This window comes from Vanellus vanellus, assembly GCF_965231255.1.
Source record: "Vanellus vanellus genome assembly, chromosome: 9".
Lineage (NCBI taxonomy): Eukaryota > Metazoa > Chordata > Aves > Charadriiformes > Charadriidae > Vanellus > Vanellus vanellus.
The window spans coordinates 3,137,419-3,157,459 of NC_138914.1; positions in this window are offsets into that span (position 1 = coordinate 3,137,419).

The following is a 20,041-nucleotide window of genomic DNA, read 5'->3' on the forward strand; positions in this document are numbered from 1 at the left end:
CTGCCCACTGCACCCCTCATCACTCGTTTGATATTTACTTTATTTTTAATTAAAAAGACATATAGTCCCTTCAAGGGCACTAAAACAGAGCAACTGTTTAGAAAAATCAATATAGGCAGGGTTGTGGCTCCCTATAGAAAGCTTAATTGTTGACAGCAGATCTGCAGCAAAACAGACAAGAGCATGAAGAGATCCCCAGTGCTTCAGCACGACCCGCTCCAGGCGCCCCAGCAACAACCGCGATGAGTTGCACCGTTTCCAGCGGCCTTTGCTCCAGCCCTGTAAGCTCTCCTGCTGAAGAGCCCACACCGAGGAAGTTATGAGAATTTGGTGGTCACCGTACAGCGATAAGACACTGAAACACCACTGTAAGAAGCTGGAAACGTGAAGAACTGTGCTGATTATAAACCTGTCTGGCCAGGACCTCCAGTTGGAGATGCAGAGAGCAAGGAGGAGGGAAGCGACATCCTTACTAACCTCACTGTTAGCTGACACTTCTCAGCCCTTTTATGTGAGCCCCTCTGAAGAGTTTTAGTAGTGCCTTCTTACTAGGGGTGAAAGTTTGGCTGGTTCAGGGGAAAAGGAGTGGCTAATAAAGTCCGTCACTCATGGCACGGATGTGAGACTTATTTTGCTGGAAGGGCTCGATCGATCCATTTGGCTCAACATCAAGCTTTCACTCCTAAACGAAGATGACTTCAGCGTTGGTTTTGGTATTTGACTTCAAGGAAGACACACAGCTAAGCGCCAAAATTCAGTGCAAGTGTATTCACTTTTTGCTGCTTCATGTTTACACTCCGAGCAAGTTCCTCAGATTTGCTAACCTCAACAGATGGTTGACACCTCTTCTAATGCATGGTGTGGTTCAATAGCCGGCCTGGGTGGAAGGAGCAGTGCGACTGCAACATGCCTGGTGGGACACACAGTCCTCAGTTGTCTCTCCTTCGGGCAGCTTTCATTTTAACTTGCAGTGATTAACTATTATGGCTGGCATAAACACGGCATTGTTACAGTACCCTCCCTCCAAAATCAAGACAGCATGTTTCTGAACTTGTAGAACAAGCTAAGAAATTTTAAAATTAACCTGATCGCCAGGGATTGGGTAATCCAATATTTTTCTCTTCTAGAACCCCTGTCTTTAGTTATCCAAAATAATTTTAATGAGTTCCTGTGACTAACAGAGGCAAAAACTCATCCAGAAAGTAGAACTTGGAACACACTTGAAAATAAGCTGCATTACAATAGAATACATCCAACTCCATCAGAATTTGTTCTCATGGCTGCGATAAGTTACAAGACTCCGAATTTTGTCTAGCTACTCAGGTTGAAAGGATTAACACTATATTTATTTTGGTGTTGTTTTCCTCATTCACCCATATATTGAAAAAAGTAAGTCTGACATAACTGCAGTGCAAGGATAACACTGAATTTTAAATTCAAACACTTGGCATTGTCCCAAGAAATGAATGAGACTCGGAGAAAAAACATTTAATTTGAACCCAAATGTCTCCCTTCTGGAATCAAAAGTTATTCTAACTCTATTTCCCTGGCTTATTAATTACACAGTTAACTATATACGTACAAGTCTTCTCCCACATGCTTTTTATGACTGAGCATGTCTTCAGACATATGAATACAAACTAAAGTTTTCTGTATTTTAATAAATTTGAAAGGTTGGAAGGGGTTTTCTGATTTCATGTGCCTGCACTGGATGGAAGTAAGGTATTCATGCCTTGAAAAATTACTGGTTAGAAAGGGAATAAATGGTGCATGCCCTGAAGATGGCGGATACACCCTTCCAAGTACTGTCTAAGCAGCAGCTTCTCAGAACTAAAGATGAGTCTCGGAGATTACGCACATATCCAAAAGCACAAAGAGATACGCAATGGGGCTGCACCACAATAGGTATTCTGACTCTACTGAACTATTTTAAATGACATAGCAAAATTAAATTTCATTGCAACTCACTTGATCAATCAAGTGGAAACAGCAATACTTTTAATGTTTGCAAAAGCCATCAGCAGACTGCAAGCAAAATGTCTTAGCATTCGCTTTGCCTACACAAAGAGATTTTTTTTTTTAAACTGCAAATACAGGAAGCCTTTATAGGAAATATCCAAAAAATTTTATTTCCTACGACAGTATAAACCCTGTTTCTAGCAATTGCTGACCCCAATAAGGAAGGCCTTCAAAGAATGTTAACAACTCAGACGGTCCACTCAGATACTGAAGAAACCAAGTCATTTGTTCCAGACACGTAAAATGAAATAAACTGCCTCCCTGAGAAACGTTTGCTTAGGAAACATTAATGAGATACAGCAGCCAACACTGCTGCAATCATAATTATATGGGTCACAAGTGAAAAAGGATGACCATCAGCACACAGCAAGTGCTGTAGCCTTGGAAGGGCCAGAAGCAGCGGTGAAGGTAAGCCCTTACACCTCCACTGAACCTTCTCACCTAGATGAGACACGAACCCACTGTGTTGGCCCCCACAACAGACTACGAAGGCCGCCACCACCACCACTGGTACGTGCTCTACCCAGCCGCCACCCCCGGCCCATGAGAAGGGCATCCCTTCCGCACGCAGCATGAGCCATCAGCGAGAGGCGTGAGTGTTGGTGGGCAAATTGTCTTGACTGTAAGCATGCAGGAGAGTAAAGTTGTGGTTTTACCCCGTTAATCCTGCACCCTGCATGGGGAGGATGGAGCCGTCCATGCTGGGTGCCACCGTACGCCAGCAGGCCAAGGTGAGGAAAGCCACAGGGACATCATTCCGCTGATACTCCTCTGGTTGGATGTGCGAGAGAAATTGAGGCTCAAGGAACTAAGTCACACTTGTACAGTGCCGCATCCATATGCTTTATATATTAATACATAATGAAAGTAATAAAAACAGGGTATAATTAAAACAGGGGGGAGTCCAGTAAAAGTTTTTAAAGCACAACGAACTTGCACTGTTCCTTGCCAAACCAAACTCTTGAGGTTCATCTATTTTTTTCCTTCCCCTTCAAGCTGCCCTCCCTTTCACCTTGCCTTTTATGAGGCCCCTTTAGAAAGGCGATCCCTGAACCCACAGGCTTAGTCTTTCACAAAGCCCAGAGACAGAGTGGTTCGCGCAGCGCAGGCCATCCATTCTGGAGAGAGACCTCTATGTCTGGATTTGAAAGGGAAGTTGCTAAACATCTTTCCAAAAACAACACACTTTAAAATGTGTGTTTAATGTGCGGATTAAAGGGAGCTGGCCTGTGCTGCCCGCTCAAGGGGAAAATAAGAGCTCTGACTTAGCAGTTTAGAGCACATTAATGTAAAAGCCACGAGGAAATCTTTCGCTTGCCTGCGTAGCCAGGACACGAGCACAGGCGCGGTTTGTGCTTTTTCACTTGCGGGTAGCAGGCTTCTGGGACTCAAAGAGCCAGCGAAGATGTTGCTTTACATAGCTGGTCTTCAGCACTGGCCCCGATCCATTGTTTGGGTGGCTTCAGGCTGACACCACACACACGCAAAAATATAAGACCGATGCTTGGTAAATAATTTAAACTTAGAGCCATCAAAGTGGCAGGATGCCTCCCCCGGAGGAAAACTCCTGCTCAGATTACAAGGGGAGAAAACCCTTACTGACCAAGAGCTATTTGAAATTTCTTGCAGTCTTTAATCTGGTCAGCAAACCGGGAAACCTGCTCTGATGCGCGTTTCATTTACATTCGCACGTGCTTTTATTGCAGAAAATCAAGTAGATTCAATGTTGACATTTAGAACTAACACAGAATATTTGCCCTTTTGAATTTTCTAAAAGTCACGGATAGGTCATTTTGGTTAAGAAGTCTGTGCCTAGGAGTTCTGCTTAAATTGCAAGTGACTGGGAAGTGTTATATCCAAAACACGGAAGAATCTTGACGTGACGTTCAGAGATGAATCTCAGACTGCAAATTTGCTGAACCCCTTAAACTGGCATCTCCTACAATACTGCACCATGTACCCCTATCATTTACATTCCTTCTGAACCACTGAGCTGAGCGCCACTACACCCGATTTACTCACATTTGAGCGGGAGGCAGACAGGGAGCAGTTTTATAGGGAATTCTTAACTTGACTTTCAAGTTTCAGCCATTCGCCGCTAGGATATGGTACGGTCATTATTTTCTTTAAGTATTTCTATTATAATCACTACATCGGCACAGCCCATAAAATAGCCCTGACAAGTCACAAAGATAGAAACCACTCCCAATAGGTTTGATTTATTTTGAATACGTGATTTCAGACTGCGGACACAGAATATATCCAGGAAATTGCAGAAGTCATGGAAAATAACACCCGTGATCCCAGACCATCGGACCGCAAGTCAAGATAGTCACGTCTCCACATAACCATTTGAGGCACATCATGCTGAAGGCCATCCTCTACATCAAATCCACTCTCCTGAAATTGGAGGCGACCATGAAATAAGGGATTTTGCCTGAAAAATCCCACAAAATATATCCTCCCTTCACTATTACTCACCACAGCAAAACCTCTAACAAATGTCACGCATTTAGTGGCACAGGGCTGGCCACAAAGTGTTTAATGTGCCAGATGAAGAACATGGAAAGGTCAAAGGCAGTGTCGGGATTGGGTTCCTACAATTTCAGGGAAGCCAAGTTAAATACCAAAATTGATTTTAAAGCTCCTAGAAAAGGCAGGCTCTCACCACCTGCTATAAAAACATGCATAGGGCAGTCTCAATTCAGGGAAAAAAAAAAAAAATAAAATCAAGACCTGAGACAAGTTCTCCTTCAATCTTAAAATATGCAAACTTAAGCTTATTTGTAATTCACTGCAGCCTTTGGAAAATCAAATATTTTCTATCATTTAATGCATATTCTTCTTCCTGAGTTTGACTTACCAAAAATCTTACAGAAATCTTTCTTAACACTCCCCTTGCACAGCATGTACGCGTTATGCAAAGCCCTGGTTTAGCTACAGCAGCCAAACTGTACCAGAGTGCCAAAAGCTGCACCGAACACCAATTGCTGCGCTATCTTTTATCACACAAATATACAAACAAGATAGTCCAAACAGCCATAATATGAATTTCTTGTCCCCGGTTTGGAAACGCGATCATAACCCTGGACATCTGAGCTCTCTTTTCTTTACTACCAAATGCTTGAACTTGTTGGACTCTTTTGGTATTTTTAATTTTCAGTTTTTATTGACTTAAGCGCCCCTTGCCAAGACCGAAAAAGAAGACTTCTTATCTAAGCTGAGCATCTGAGATTGGTATGCATTTCTTAGGTTTATTTGACAGGCTAGAGCCAAACTGATACCTGTCTTCAACCTTCTGGGAAACACGGACCTCTGGGGAGGACGAATACCGCCGATCTGAAAGACTTTGTTCAACTATTAATACTGCATTTTGAAAGCCATGAGAGTAAGCATCATTAACCCGCCAAAACTCCAAATGCATTGCAGTAACCTGGAAATGGGATCATAGCACTAGTAAAATGGTGAGAATTATTTTGATCTGCAAACAGGCATGAGGCAGCAAAAAGAAAGCTATGTTTAAGTTTCTAAGTGATGATCCCTTTAAAGCAAAAGTCAGTCATTTAAAATTAAGGCTCAAACATAGTTCAGTAACCTGAGTGTCAGGATTTTGATTCTGCAGGGACAAACAATGATGATGTTTTAATTAAGCCCTCTGCTAATCCTCGGGTCTTGAGTCTCAGTCTGTCTAATTTGTTTGGAGAAGGGTGAAGTATTTCAGCAAGGAAAGTCATGCACCAATTTTAGATACTGGTAGGGTTACGTAGCTTTAATTTTTCTTGAAAGCAGGTTATGTTTTTGCTGACTTATATTCAGTTATTTTAGTAAGGATTGTTACCATATCCTGACAAACACAGAAAAACAGGTTTTGCCAAGTTAACAGTATTTTTCTTCTCTTTGTTGCTGAAAAAGCAATGAAATTAAAAAGTTGCTATTAGAAATTTGGCAGCTACAATCCTTGCCAGCTTTCCTTGGCTGCAATATATTTAGCGTCCCTCAAACAGCCTGCAAGAACCCGTGGAAGTCCAGAAAACAACTCCTCTGAGTGAGCTGGTTTTCCACAAGGACAATGAAGAGTTCATGCTCGTGAAGTCAATTTGATCAAGTCAACCTCCCCGAAATGTAACTTAACCCTACAGAGGAAAAATATCCTCAGGTATTCTGTATTAAACACAGGAGGAAATTATATTTAAACTTGTCTGGCCAGCCTTTGATATAAAGATCACTTGTTTAAGAGCCACAGGCAGCGATGCCCAAACATCCCCCATGCAGAAGAGCTGCTTTGAGGACAGGGAAGCATACGACTAACGCAGCTGATCATCTTTCATTAAAGATGGGTGCACACTGAGAATGAGAGAGAAAGGTACATCCAGGGCCAGAGCAACCACAGAAAAGAAAAAGAAGACTCAGCAATCCCTTTGGTTACTTCCTTTTCATCTCTTGCTCAAACCTGCCGTTTGCTGAGGATCTAGCATAGCTCCTGCGCATACTCGTGCACCCAGAGCTGCGGAAAGGCTGATTTTCCTCCTGTTTCATCCTTTAGAAAACCACACCGAACACCGAGAAACGCTAACACACAGAGCAATTTCAGCGAACAAGGTTTGTCATCCACGTTGCCCCTCTAGCAGTCCAAAAGGCAACCGCCTCACTTTCCGACACGGGTTTTGCAACTCCTACTACGTGTATCTATACCTCAAAACCCAACCGCCAACATCCGACACGAGGCTTTAAATCCAACCGGCACAGAAGCGAGGTGCGCTCAAGCTTTCCCGCTGTTCCACCTGAGGTTGCATGTCGAGCATGATTTGGAGGAAACGCAGACGTGTTGCAGACCTGCTGTGGAAGGCAGGAGTGTGAAGGCGAGCCTAGCAATATCAGGGAAGAATCGCTTTCAGGGGCTGGTGGGATTCTCTGTGAGACAGGATGAAATCGCACGCAGGGAGACTCCTGCTGCTGTCTGGGTGCTGCTCAAGGAGCAGAGGAGGCCCGAGGGCAACGGTGACGAGAAATGATGGAGGGAGAGGGAAAAACTAGGAAGACGTAGGACATCACCAATGATGGACTGGGGATGCAGTTTCGCTAAAAGCCTAGGGAAGGCTGGAGAAAGGCCACGGTGATCCAGATGCACGCTCCCACAAGCGGCACTGGTAAAGTGTCCCTCTGAACCTCCTGGGTTTTTCCTTCTTAAAAACACAAACAACAAAACCAAACGCTAAAACTTTGATACTCAGTTAAACTTCAAGCCAGTAGAGTGATTTCAGAGCTCCCGGTGGTGCAGTGTGTGTTGGGATTAGGACTTCACCTTCTGCCCCCTTGCCAGAGCTGGCAGACCCCTCTCCCTCTGACAGACGCCGCTCAAGCTAAGTGGGACAAGTTGATCCAATGGAAGCGGGGAGGAAGAGGCAGGTCTGAGGAACAGCCCCGTAGCGCTCCTTGGTCAGCAGCTTTTACACAAAATAGACCTGGATGAATCTACACAGAGAAGCTGACGATTGTGGGCATTAAATTCAGCCACGTCTCATAGCAGTCACAAACGATTACGGTGCAAAATCAACAGTATCGACAATTACTGCAGCGCATGAATTTCAAGACCTCTGCTGTGTAATTCGGAGGTTACTGCTGGAGAGGAGGCGCAATGTCTGCAAAAGAGAACTTTAGATATAGTTTTACCAAATCCAAATTTCAAGCCTGGCAACTATTTTTATTTATTTTTTTTTAACCAGAAAATAAAATCTATTCAGGGCAAAACTTGAATGAGTTCATAAAAAACAATGTTTCTCTGACCTGGCATTTGTAGGTCATATAATATAGGTCATATTTATATATTATTTAGCTTTATCACTGGTAGGATAATCTATGTTTAATTTTACTGTGTATCGTTACTATTTTTATCACAACTTTACATATAATGCAGAAATCTTCTAAAAAAACCTCCAGCAGTGAGTCTAGTTCAGCTAACGTAAATAAATGACAAATTTGCCTTGCTTTTCCCCCCTAAATCCTTCAGGTTTATTGCTGCCTTTAGAACACTCCATCATAACAGCTTGACGGAAGCTGCTCTTCAGGCATCCACGATTTCCGTGTCTACTACTTTCTTACTGGCAGAAGTTGCTGTTTGCTGTGACCACTGTGACTTCCATGGGTTACTCAAGTCCTAGTTTAATGCAATATCGCCCTCTTATTTCTCTTTCCCTCTCCACTTTTGCACAGGCATCAAAGCTGCAGTCATCACCATGGAAACTAGCTGGAGAATTAAAAAAAAAAAAAAAACAAAACACCACAAACCACCACACACAAAACCCCCAAACATGCCTCATCCAAAGCTAATACACTGCCACCCACTGGGTACTTGCATTAGAGAGCCCTCAAGTACAAAGCAACCCTGCTCAACCTAAGCAAATTACTGCCCACTGCAACAGCCTGCATTCAGACCCAAATATAGGCATTTTGTGTGTCAACTATTCTCTCATCACACGGCAGTATTTGCTCTTAGTGCCCAGATCAGCCTGGTGAAATTCAAGCTTGATACACCCCCAGCCTCTCTTTGCTAGCTTGACAGTACAAGAATCTCTCGTTTTCATGCACGTTTAATAAGGAACGGACTCATGCAGGACACATCCCTTCATCCTCTGCAACGGCTTACTTATTCCCGGAGTGCAGACTTGGGCATCCTGGGAAAACAGACCCACGCAATTCCAGAGGGAGCTGCAGGGCTGGGTTTTATCAGGGACCTTCTTTTCTCTGAGGTATGACACACCCGAGAGGATTTAGGATTTCGGGGAGCTGGCTTTTGTTGATCCATAATGCTTCATTACTGGCCAATAGTAACTAATATCAGATTTTACTTTAAGAAGATCTCCATGGTGATCTGAGCCTGCTGACATAAGCTGTTTCTTTTGGTGTGGATGTAAGAACGAAAAAGGTAGCCTAATAAAAGGGGAAAAGACCTCAAAAAATTGGACAAAGGATGAAGAACTCATATGTTGCAGTTCAGTTCAGTCCTCCAGACAGATGCAAACCACTGAGAAGAAATCTCTCTGATATAGTTCATGTCATTAAAATTATTAAGAAAAATCCTGACTTTATAGCATGCTGTATCATTTACTGAAAAAAATAAAGGAAATTAGCTGGTGGGAAAAAAGCAAAAACAAAATGTAAAAAAAATAATAATCCATAAATCCCTAAATCCAAAAGAACCACAGTAATTTTTACAGTGGTTTAAGAGAGATTTTTCAGACCTGCTGCAGTATTACGTATCATCTCTCTAGCACAAATCTTTAAACGAGAAAGGGGAAAAAATGGGAAAGGTATCCAGACATGATTTGTTCTCTTTGCTGTATCTTCCAACAACTTACAGTTCATAATTCCTAGTACTGACAAACAAAGAGGGACTGGTGGAGGACATCAAGGTTGGGGGCAGCCTTGGCTGTAGCGATCACGAGAAGAGAGAGCTCAGGATTACGTGCAGTATGCAGAAAACGACAAGTAGGATTGAAACCTTGGATTGCAGGAGGGTTGACTTTGATCTCTTCAAGAAACTGCTTGGAGAAATCCCATGGGTGAGGGCTCTGGAGGGTAGGGCGGATCAAGAGGGCTGGCTGATATTTAAGTATCACTTCCTCCAAGATCAGGATCAGTGCATCCATAAGAGCACGAAATCAGGCAAGGGAAGCAGGAGACCTGCATGGTTGGGCAGGGAGCTTCTGAAAAACCTCAAGTGGAAGAAGGAAGGTTACAGTATATGGAAGAAGGGACCAACCACTTGGGAAGATTACAAGAATGCCATCAGAGTACACAGGGATGAAACGAGGAAAGCCAAGGCCTCCTTGGAATTAAATCTGGCAAGGGATGTCAAGGGCAACAGGAAGGGTTTCTTCAAGTACACAGGAGGCAAAAGGAAAACTAGGGAAAATGTGGGCCCGTTGTTGAATGAGACAGGTGCCGTGGTGACAGATGATGCAGAGGTGGTGAAGTTGCTGAATGCCTTCTTTGCTTCAGTCTTTACTGTTCGGGCCAGCCCTCGGGAGTCCCAGACTTTGCAGGTAACAGAGAAACTCTGGAGGAAGGGAGACTTTCCCATGGTTGAAGGGGAACAAGTTGGGGAACAAGTTCGAGAACAAATAAACTGGATACCCACCCTCCCTTTAAGTATTTATAAGATCCCCCCCTCTGATGACTACCTCTGATAGCCTTCCAGATGCTTGGAGATGACACCCAGAATGAGCTGTTCCACCATCTTTTCAAGGACAGAGATGAGGTTGACCAGCCTGTAGTTTCTTGGGTCCTCCTTCTTGCCCTTTTTAAAGACTGGAGTGACGTTGGCTTTCCTCCAGTCCTCAGGCACCTCACCTGTTCTCCGGGACCTTTCAAAGATGATGGAGAGTGGCCCAGCAATGACTTCTGTCAGCTCCCTCAGCACTCACAGGTGCATCCAATCGGGACCCATGGATTTGACCTGGACAGGCTGGAGAATTGGGCAGAGAGAAAAGCTCAGGAAGTTCAACAAGGGCAAATGTAGGGTACTGCGTCTGGGGAGGAATAACCCCACGCATCAGTACAGGCTGGGGGCTGACCTGCTGGAGAACAGCTCTGTGGAAAGGGACCTGGGAGTCCTGGGGGACAACAAGATGCCCGTGAGCCAGCAATGTGCCCTGGTGGCCAAGAAGGCCAATGGCATCCTGGGGAGCATCAAGAAGAGTGTGGCCAGCAGGGCGAGGGAGGTCATCCTCCCCCTCTGCTCTGCCCTGGTGAGGCTGCACCTGGAGTACTGCATCCAGTTCGGGGCTCCCCAGGTCAAGAAGGACAGGGATCTGCTGGAGAGGGTCCAGCAGAGGGCTACAAAGATGATTAGAGGACTGGAGATCTGACAAGGAAAGGCTGAGGGACGTGGGGCTTTTTAGTCTGGAGAAAAGAAAACTGAGAGGGGATCTTATCAATGTTTATAAATCCTTAAAGGGAGGGGGCCGGGGGGATGGGAGGAGTCTTTGTTCAGTGGTGCCCAGTGACAGGACAGGAGGTAACAGGCACAACCTTGACCATAGGGAGTTCCATCTTAACATGAGGAGGAACTTCTTTACCTTGAGGGCGGCAGAGCACTGGCACAGCCTGACCAGAGCGGTGGGGGAGTCTCCCCCTCTGGAGCCATTCCAAACCTGCCTGGACGTGTCCTGTGCCACTGCTGGAGGTGCCCCTGCTCTGGCGGGGAGAACGGACTAAATGATGTCCAGAGGTCCCTTCCAACTCTGACTATTCCGTGATTCTGTCATTCTGTGAAAATACCTTTTTAATCAACTGCTGAGATTTTCACAAACTTGGAAGGGCATTTTTCAATTTCATCTCATGTTGCTGAAAAGGACTGTATGTTTGTTTCCTGCATGACTTTACTTTTTCCCCCCCTCTTTCTTTTAATAGGTTTTACAAATACATCTACACACTTATTTCAAACTGACACTCCAGAAATGAATTAGATTTTGTATTTTTATCAGGCACGAGCGAAGCAGGAAAATAATTTAAAGCAGCAGGTAATTACACCAATGAAATATTTATGGAAACTGATTACACCAAAACACTCATTTTTAACTCAGGATATTTGTCATTTATATAACTATGCAAAAAAGCAAGTTTAGGAGTTATACAAAGTTATAGTTCACTCCTTTTGCAAATAAGAACGCAGGCAATGATTTCCAGAAGGCTGACCAAGCGCAAGCCACCGCAGTAATGCATATACTGGGGAGGTATAGCTATGAACGAGCTGTCTTCGCCCGTCTTGAGACAGCCCTGGAGAATACCTAAAGTCACCCTTCTCCACTGTCAGCATAGAGTCCATGCTGTGACGGATGATGCGCCCACAGAGGCTGGGCTGGTGCTGAGGCTCTGCTGGACGCTGCGATTGCTCGCTTTTCCCTGCCAGCCTGAGCACGGTCTTGTATTTGTTGGCCCTCTTACTCTGAGGCTAAACTGCGTGGGACACGCACGGCCTTTTCATTGCCTTTTCTACCGCACAGGGTCCCGGACTCAAGAAAGCTCCCAGGCACTTGTGCAGTGCAAAAATTAGTGCGGAGTCCAGCGCCCAGCGTGCTTCAGCTCCCAGGTAAGCACAACCCGCCGGCCAGCTGGTGAGCAGCCTTCCCGAAGAGGGGGCAGGAGAGAAGGACTGGCACAGATCTCGCAGGACCAGTACTGGAAACCTCCCCTCTCCTCCCCCCAAGTTTTACTCTCAACACTACCAGATGAAATTAAGCAATAATTTTGTCTGTGCACATCAACTTCAGACAACAGAGCAATACAGACAAACGCTTCTCCATCGATCCTTCTGTAGCGGCTGGCATCTGCTTTCGCGTTACTCCTGATCACGAGGCAGTTATCTAGATCGCTAGGTCATTCCGGACTCCCCAAAAGTGTTCAAAATACATTGGTAGATTAAAAAATTGGCCTGTGAGAGAATGAGCGCGCTTTGTGTCAGAAGGCAGGTCTTCAGGACGCTGAATGTTGGATTTGTGTGTTGTTGTACTCCCCCCACTCCTGTAAATGTGTCAGCAAACCTTGTGGGAAGAAGTTTCAGGTCCTTATAAAGGCTACATATTTATATACAGCGCGGATTTTTATATAGATGCTAAAAAAGGAAAGCAATTCCCATATGGATCAACAAATAGTTGTCTATAAACAGAATACACAGGGGCTGGAGTGGAGTCATCCTTAATCCATTCTAGTCCTAAAGCACCATTTATGTGACGAGCTGCAGTGTAGAAGAGCAGTTTTCACGCCAAGTAGAGTCCCTGTGTCGGTGCCAAGGCCAAAAGAGCAAGAGCAAATGGCGAACTTGCCATTCTTCCCTTGGGGGCCTTTCACAGCAGCCTGCAGACAGCAGATGGGGAAACACCACCGCGTCCGGGCACAGCTCCTGTGCCCTCCGGCAGCCCTAGCAGAAACTCAGGTGCTGCTGGTTGTACCAGGCTAATCCCACCCTTCCCATACGCATCCCGGGGGAAAAAGCATGCCCGGCTTCGTCCCCTGCTGTCCTTCTGCTCTGGCCCCAGCAAGGGCCTCCTTGGACTACACAGAAATTTGCCCAGCCATCGCCTCAGGATTCCTGGAGGGCCACGTATTTGACAGCAACTACAGGTTTCCTTCTGAAAGCAAGACGTCTAATAAGTCACTGGAATAGACATGCACAGAACGCTTATTTGGAGAGTAGGACGGATTATTAACAAGAAGCAGGAGAGCTTTAAAGATACCAAATGGCCTTGCACGGAGTCAGCAAAACGAAGGCTATGTGATTTCTGCCACCTTGATTTAGAGAAAAGAAATTGCCTTCTAAAGATCCCTGGAGAGAAAACTTCAGACAGAAGGAAAGATGATTAGTTCACATATTTACCAGCTTTCCACTAAACAACAGTTGATGACAGCATGAGAGATAGGAAGGAGATAGAAATTAAGGGATAAAAAGCAAAGCACAAGTGTGCACAAGGATAAACTCTGCATGGAAGATGACAAAAATCTTGAAGTCAAATTAAATAAAGCTGTTAATCTTAGAGGCAGAGGCAAGAATACCAGCTTTCCATCTCACACTAATGGCTAACTCTCCAAAGAAACTTTGCATCTGTCCATATGTGTGTGTATTTCTGAATATTTCCTTAACCAATATGGTGAACAAAGGTAAGCGCCCTTCCGAGCATCCTCTTCGCTGCTGAGAGTCATTACAGTTTCCCTCTAAGTATTGTGCAGATGTATCAGGATGAAAATAAAAGTAAAAGATATAGTCATTCCACAAAAGTACATGCAGTGAAAATCACACACAGGAATTAGAGCAGTCCCTCAATTCTGTAGGCTGGAGTGGTTACGGTCGTATTTCCCAGAGATACTGCTGAAACTAGTAACATATCCAAAAGCTGAGATTAACTTTACACACTATTGCCATAAAGAACGTATGTTTCTAATTCAAACCAAATAAAAAGCGAGTTCCAAACTAGGGCAAAATGAATAATGAAGATACGGAAATCAAAGGATCTGAAACAGAATTTATGTTATAAGTTTTGAGGAAGGACAGATGCCAGTACACACATTAAACACGGTGACACTTCCCTAGAGAATTACGATAATACTTCACCCTTAAATAACACACTCAAAGCGCTTCATAGACATTAATTAATTAATCTTCAATCCTCATGTGGCTGTAAAAATTATACAGTAGGAAAATAAGGTCAGGTCTTCAGAGGAGATCAAGCTGAGATTAAACAGTCTACCCCAAGGCTACACACCGACTTGACAGCAGAGACAGGGTTACAGCTCCCACCTCCACCAGCCACCCCACCACCAGAGAGCCTTTGGAGGGAGACTGACAGCCCCAAACACCTCCAGCAGCTGCCCAAACACAGCGAAAGGCTTAGGCAGGGTCAGATGCCTCCCTGCGTTCAAAGACAAACCCATAAACACGTCTCAAGGGATGCGGTGTTAACTGTGCACCCACGGATCTCCCTACCCTGCTGCAGCTCTGCAAACCAGCACGTGCTGTGGGTCAGTGGGAAAGGAGGTGTCCGCAGCAGTACGCACCTCTGTGCTGGCACCGCACCAGGGCTTCTTCCTCCCAGACTCAGATTTGCCGCACGCCAAATACCCATCACTACCTTACAGGAGGCTTCAAATACCTGGGACACATTTTACAAACATTATGGTGGAAAATACACCCGGTCAAGTCCTATCTACTGGTGCGCCATCACAGCCCCGAAGTATTTAAGATGAATGGAGAAAAGGTGAGTTCCAGGAGTGCTGGAAGCACCCGGACGGACCGCAGCAGAGGATGCACTGGCAACACTCAAGTCTCTTGGGAATCAAAAAATTCCCAGCACACAAAGAACATGCCTCCAAGCGCAGGAGGAGATCAACCCGTGCATCCTGCAGCAAAACACTCCCTATGCACAGGAAGACCGAGTGGCAACAGCTCAGTGCTGTCGCCTCCTGTGAACCAAAACGGGCTGCGACGCTCACAGCAACGAAACCTGTCACCTATCTGCAGTGCTGCACAAGCCATCAGTCAGACCGAAATTAAGCTTTACCCCGAGGAAGGGTGGGGTAACAGTGAGATCGCCCTCTGTAGAAGGCCCCAAAGGAGGCACCGCGGGCAATCCCAACCAGCTGCCCCGCTCAGAGAGGCGCCGTCACGGTTTCAAGTGCTTTCAGAGCAAGCAAGCTCTACAAACAAGAACGCATACAGCAAAATTTTGCCGCGTGCTCTGGAAAACAACAACAGCAACAAAAAAAGAATAAAATAAACCCAGGAGAGTGTGCTGGTGGCCTGGCCAGAGGACGCTTGCTCCGTAAGAACCCCAAGTTCTGCCATTGGTTGTGACATTTGAAGAGCTGCGGACAGAGTAAGAGCTGTCGGTTTTGGCCACCGTGCCGAGCAGTATTGACTCTCAGCTTTTTTAGAAAGTGCTTTAGAGTACTTTGAAAGTAGTAAGGCACTATTTAAGAGGTTCAGTTCTCATTGCAGGACTGTCAGAAGATTAATCAATTAAAAGCTTGGCTACTGCAAGCAGCGGTACGTCTGCCAGTCCCGGGCAGCCTTTGTGGGAAGATCTGGGGTTCAGTTTTGTGACGTGAACCTGTGTCTAAACTTCTAATTATATAAAGAAAAGGTAAGTGCTAGAAAACAGCTGGACCTCATAGCTCTAGCAGAAAGTTGTTTAAAAAGCCAAGGGTCTAAATGACACTTTTTTTTTTTTTTTTTTTTTTTTTTTCTTCTTTCTCCTCCTTTGGATGCTGCTTTGGGAGGGGAGGGGTAATAGGTTGAATTAGGCTGCACCAGTTTCAGCCCTTGTGCAGAGCTGCCATGCAAATGGTCCATTAAGCATTTACTTAGGAACTGAAAACAATCGCAATAATTCTGTGTTGCCTCAGCAAAACGGAAAAGGCTTAAAGAACTAAGGCTAGGGAAAAAGACATTGGGTAGCTGCTGTACCACACGTGACAGGATGGCCGGCAGAACCTGTTTCCACACACTGAATAATCTCCAGAATAAAAGTGTTCGACACCGTGCAGAGCGGAGAGAAAGCGCAGCAGTGCCATACAACCAAATATCAACCACAGCAAAATAAAGCGCCAATTTATAAAAGAAAACGAAGGATGGGGATTCAGAGAAAAGGCATTATTTTGACCAAAAAAAACCCAAATTAAATATTTTACTTGGAAATTGTACATTTGGACCAAGGCCTTGAAGTTCAGCAGGACTAGATGAAGACAACTCTTATTGTCCTTACGCTGTGGGTCAGTCCGGTTTGGGACTTCCCAGCAGCCGCAGCTTGCACGCACCGGGCAGTGCGGAACAGCGGGATTCTCCCTTTCTCCCCTCATCGCCCTACAGCAACCGTGCTCAGCCCGAGCACCTGCGAGTCAGACGCGGGAACCCTTCTCTGTCAGACACGGAAACGCCGCTCCCTGGGACCTGCGAGGGACTTCCCTGCAACCACTGCGGAGCCGGGCAGTTCCCGCACATCCACAGCTGGGGACGGGGCAGCGGAGGGGTCAGCCCGAGGATTAAAGCACCGGATCTAACATGCTGGAACAACGAGCTGAAATGGAGAGGAGGACGCGGGATGGAAGGGGTGAGGGAGGCACAGGGCTGAGAATGAAACTGTGCCCGACGGATAGAGAGGCGGTGAGAGGGGGTCGAGGTCTGGCTCGGCGGGAAAGGCTACGCAGGTTGGGAACGGGAGAGGACAGAGGGAAGGGTCCCACCAACATCAGCAGTGGAAACTTGGTATTAACTGAGAAAGGTGACTTGGATGAAGATAAATATAGTCCCCAAGTGAAGACAAGTAAGGCGCTAGGCAAAGATAGCAAGGAGCTGTGGGGAAGAGCGGAGCAGCAGTGGGTTCTGCGAAGAAGAAAGAAGCACGCACACAAAGACGTAAACAAGATTTCCTCTTGAAGGAACTGGCAGTTCCTCTCTGTCGCCGGCATTTACGTTGCATTTCCTCCAGCCTTTATAAAGGAATTGGCTCCTCCAATTCCTTCTCTAATGCTTCCACACAGCTCTTTCAGTGCGGGTGCGGGCAGTCTAGAAAGCAGTGCTTGGACAGCTTTCGGCTGAAAGGAAATGTTCTAGGCACAGCTCAAAGCCTGTGGGAGTCGAGAAAGGGTTGAATTTGACCTTTAAAGAAATAGGATGCCAGGAGAGTCACATTAATGCCTAAAACAACTTCTCTGCTTAAACCGAAGATGCATACGGCCGAGTTCGGTCTTCGCCACTAGCTGGAGCGGGCTGTTGTTAACTAATGGCAGGTGGTGGTTCTTTCTTTTGGCAAGAGAGCAGACGTGAGTCAAAGTTTTACGTTATTAATGCAGCGTTTGCTTTTCTTAGTAAAAAACACAGGGTTCTGCAAACTGTTGTCTAGGACCACATCTGTAAGAACGCTGCACAGGGACCCGGGCTCTGGGTGGACAGTCGGTAACGTGCGAAGCCTCAGCAGCGGCAAAGGCTACCGGGATCCAGGGCTGTAGCAGCAAGGGCATAAGCCAGTAGATCAAGGGAAGCAATTAATCCCCTTTACTCAGCACTCGTTAGGCCACAGCTGGAACCCTGCCTCCGATTTTGGGGCCCCCTAATACAAGAAAGATGTTGATCGGCTTGAGCAAGTCCAGCCGAGGCCACCAAGACGGTGAGGGGCTGGAGCATACAAGCTGCGAGGCTGAGTTTGTTTAACCTGGAAAGGAGAAGGCTCACGGGGTCCTACAGAGGCCAACGAGTACCTGGGCAGGGCTTACAGAGAACGTAGCCATTCTCTTCATTGAAGTACGTGGTGGGAGAATGAGACCCAACAGTCTGGACTGGATATACGGAGATACTCACCCTGAGCGTAAGGGCTGGAACAGGAGCACAGAGAAGTTATAAACCTCTAAGGATAGAGGTTCTTCAAGACCTGGCTAGACAAAGCCCCAAGAAATCTGGTCTGAATTCAGTGCTGTCCCAGCTTTGAGCAAGAGGTTGGACTACACAATCTCCCAAGAATCTTTCAAACCCAAATGACTTGATGCTACTCATGAAAAACACAAGTAGTACACTGTGCGTATGTTTATAAAGGCAATATGTTCCTAAAACACTCAATTAGAATGCAATTGTTAAAAAAAACAAAACAAAAAAACCCAAAACAACACGGTAATCCACAACCATACATACCATAGCTACAAAAACTCCAATCTTTTCTCACAAACTTTTGCAAAACAGTAATCACCACAACAAAGACAACAGGCAAGAACTGTGTAAACCAGTGCCATCTATTGAGCGTCAGAGACTTTATGGCCAGCAGAGTATTTATCCAACAGATTGACAGCTGTACAAAAGTGTGATAAATGAACAAAATCAGGTGCCTTGTGCAAGCCACCTCAGATGCCATGACTTGCTCCGCAGAACACAAAACAATGAAAGAAAAGCCACTTTTGGAAGAAGACTGATCCGAAAACAAATGAGATTAACTTATTGACCGCAACGTGTCTTACATTTTAACCAGAGCTTACAGACTCTGCACTAGTCTTCCACTTGATTTAGATTTCCACTTCCGTCTGATTTAGGTTTTATCACTGCAAGAATAATATCACCCTGCCTTTCACATTAAGTTCTTTTACATATATACATATATATATATATATATATAAAATGTTTCTCAGCTAGCTATCCTACAGTTTAATTAAATTAAAATTGAAATAGCATTGTAAGAATATAGACCATTTAGTACCCGAGACACTAAGCATTCATTCTACTTCATAAAGAAATTAATTATGTGAGAGTCATTAACAACAAGTGTAATTCCTTACAGATTTAAATTAAGTTTTGAATTGGAAGAATAAAGTTCCCAGCTGATTTAAATTCTTCAAGACGGTAAAAATGAATTAATGATGTTAATATTCCATATGCCTGAAAATTGGTGCAGGAATTAAATCCTGTGTTAAATCTAAAGGCAGCACATGAACAGTGAAAGCAGAGTAACCTATTTCTATCCTACTTATTTTGTCATGCTGAAGCCTGGAGTATTTCTGCATGAGCTACAGTCCAAGGTTTCAAACTGGGCGCTGGTAAAAATCAATGGCAACCTTGGAACCGACTCCATGAAGGGCAGGACTAGGCTGTGGCTTCGCCAGATCGCGTACCTTCTCCCTTTTCTGCAAGAAAACCTCAGCTCTGTCTGCGAGAAATTTTTCCCAGCCTGACTAAAAGGGAGAATGATAAAAAAAGAACTATAAGGAATGATAAATACAGCATTTCAAAACTGGGCACCCTGCTGTTAATTATCATCACTGCCTCCACGGTTTATGCATATTAAAATTATGCTGGCGCTTCTGAGGAACTAGTTTGAAGAGGGATAGGGAAGAGGAATCTGTCCAGCACAGCGTGCAGTTTGAAAATTCACACACTGCATCGGCTGTCTAGGAGAGCCACTTTCCCAGATCTATAAATCTAGGTTTAACTTCTACAAGAAAAACACCCACATCCATCCCCTTTATCATACTAAAGGGACATCTCTGTTGGCTGACAGCATCACGCCGGGAATCAAGATGAAGATGCAGGACAAATTTCGAACCAGCATAACCCCCATTAAACCTTCTTTGCCCAGGTCCAGGGCTGTATTTTGGAACTAAATGGTAAAACGTGAGCTCTGTTGAGGACACTGCTTTCCATTGTCAAAGCCGACCGAGCGCACGGGGTTCATTTTGTTTCCAGGAAAAAGACGCTGATTAATTAAAATGCAGAGGCATCTTCCTGCCAAATATTTTCCAGCCTTATGTTCAGCTAAGAATAATTAAGGCTTGCCCGCATTATCCGGAAGACCGGTAGCTATTCTCAACACGCCACCATCTATCACCCAACAAAAGTCCATATTTGCTGAGGAACAGATTGCAACCAAGTAGACGGGCAGCACGGTAGTCCAGAGTTTTACTTGGGCCTAACTCTCACAGCTTCTCCTCTATGAAAGGCCAACGGCTGCTCTCTTTACTACAGCCATGCCTGGTCAGCCCATAAACACTACCA